Below are 2,869 nucleotides of genomic sequence, written 5' to 3' on the forward strand. Positions count from 1 at the left end.
ATTTGAAGTCTCGCCCTCATTCAAATTCTGTTCAACTGATGGGGGGAGGGATATAAACTGTAACACCTCGTGTTAACCCGGTTTGTTAGCATCTCATCGTATTAAGCCACACTTAATTAAAATTTGCGGAATATCTTTTTCTGTTCAATTATGACGTCGTTATCATTACCAAGTTGAATTACCTAATTCATTTTCAAAACATTTCCTGTATGTAAATTGTAAATAGACAGCTAACTGAAATACCTCATAAATAAATAAGTGAGTATCTAAGTCACAGATCTAACACACGTAGTCCGGACATAATCCTGGTACAATTATACAACTTGAAACAACTAAAAACATAAAGTCAAGTCAATGTGACATGGACAACGCCCATGCTCACCAAATAAGGAAACAACGCCCAACAACAGTCTCAAATCAAACAACATGACAGTAAAGATAAAGCAATGTCAGCATCCAGCAAAATCATCATCATAGCATGCAATCAGCTAAGCTCCGACCTCCTGCCGCTAGAGGTCTCAACCCCCGCATTACCTGAACCTGAAATATGTGCCCCAAACGTAAGGTGAGATCTCTAAACAGAAATCTCAGTAAGACAAGGGATCCTCAAGGATCTTCTACCCTAAGCTCACTTACATGTGCAATATAAGTTCTAAAAGCAGTATTTCAATATCCGTTCCAAAACAGTGCAATGCAGCAGATAATCATGTCATGTGTGTTATAACTATTCTACTGATCAGAGAAGTGCAGGAATACGTCTATTACCCACACAGTACACGCCCATGTTGTACCCGCCCCCAGGACCACACCATGGCTTCCTGGCTAGGCGAAACACCACATACATATCATAAGCATTTTACACTTAACAACTCCATAGCATTTCAATAAAATAGTACATGAAAACACATCATGCATATAAACCATCCCCCCATGGGACATGGTGGAACATATCCAATGCCAAGAGTCCACACTAACTCAAAGTCCACACACAACACAATCACAATCTGTTTGGACCAACAATAATATCAATATTCATACTCAACAAGCATACGGTATAAAGACACCGCCTTTCCTTTGCGTTTCAAGTCTTAAGGCTTCTCACAAAGCCACAAGCCTTTAATCGCTTGATTCTGACTTAACTTAACCATTGCAGAAGTTCAACTTCCACAATCTTGGGTCCACAAACCCATAACTCAGTTCTGTATGAACAGTACCGTTACTGTTCACTCAAACCCAGAATATCCGGATATTCGTCGGGGGAATATCCGGATATCAATATCCAGATATCATAAAACCCCATATCCGGATATTTCGCGACAGAATGCAGATTCTGCATTTCACGAGATATCACTCCAAAGGTGGTTCATTTCCCGATTCCAGAGGCTTACACATGCATTTTTAGGTGTGTTTAACCTTACCCAACCTTAAGTTATCAACTTTAATCCATTACATGCGTCAAGGCTTCATTTTTAACTTAGGAAACTCATGGTCAAGGTAGACGAAGCTTACCAACAGCTCAAAACAGATGAAAGAATGCTCTTGAAGCTCACACTTCAACTCCTAGGGTACTGACTTCAAGGTGAACAAAAATAGACCAATAAAGCTTGGTTCTTTCACACAAAAAAGCTTCTAGGAGCATCACCAAGTCATGACAAGGCTCCCTCAACAAAGCTTATGAACTCAGCCCCACAACTCAACAAAACAGAGATGAAACAACCCAGAAAGCTAACCTCCACACTCACCACACACTCCACTAAGTGTTTCCAAGGATTAGCTAGAGAAAATCAAGGAAATGTGGCAACTTGGTGGCTTTTCCCAAAGGCAAGAAGGAAAGGAAGAGGAGGAGGCTGATCAGCAGCTCCAACTCACGTAGAAACAAAGGGAAAATACCCTAGGATCATGTGCCATTAGCTATATATAGTGTTTTAAGAATTAAACACACAATATTGGAACTAATTGCTACGCTTAGCCAATTAATCCCAAACTTTGGAATCAGAACCTACTCATTTTTCTAGGATTTATCATGTTTTTATTTTATTTTTCGCAGCACCTTTCCGGTACGCGTTTTTCCATAGCCAGTATCAGTTCTGGCATCAGTTCTCATTATTTTAACTTGAAACTCGTTTACAAGTCCTATATATTATTATAGTGACATATACACATTTTTCGTAATTTTCTGGGATACTTCACCGGTACGCATTTGTACTGAGTAGCAGAACCGGTATCTGCACTTTTCGTCAGAAAAGCGACTTCCAACATTATTAATTACTTTCTATAATTATTTAAGCCTTCTCAATAATTATTAGGGTTAATTATGGAATTATTCCCTAATTTCTCATAATTAATTAATTAACTTCCTTAATTAACGGTGCGAGTTCTTACATTCACCCACATTTTTAAGGATTTTGCCCTCAAAATCATAAACATACCTGTCTCGGAAGTCGGTATACTGTCGGAGAAGCTCGTCCTCTCACTCCCAAGTGAACTCCTCAGGAGTTCTCCCAGTCCACTGCACTTTGTCCATCGGAATGATCTTGCTCCTCAGCTACTTCTCGCCACGATCGAGAATCTTGAGTGGTTCGACGGGAGTCTTTAGGTTCTCCCGAACCTCCACATCATCCGGTTGCACCACGTTCGAAGGACCCGCTACATATTTGCGAAGCTGAGACACGTGAAACACGTCGTGGATGTTGGCCAAGTTCGGAGGCAAGGCAAGCCGGTAGGCAACATGTCCTACTCTACCAAGGATCTGGTAGGGCCCAATGAATCGCGGGCTCAGCTTCCTCACTCTAAGTGCCCGACCAACACCGGTGACATGTGAAAGTCTCACAAACACGTACTCACCCTCACTGAACTCCAGTGGACGATG

Source organism: Gastrolobium bilobum, unplaced genomic scaffold (genome assembly GCF_033153095.1).
Source record: "Gastrolobium bilobum isolate Gb01-03AN ecotype WA unplaced genomic scaffold, APGP_CSIRO_Gbil_v1 utg12372, whole genome shotgun sequence".
In the NCBI taxonomy this organism is placed as follows: domain Eukaryota; kingdom Viridiplantae; phylum Streptophyta; class Magnoliopsida; order Fabales; family Fabaceae; genus Gastrolobium; species Gastrolobium bilobum.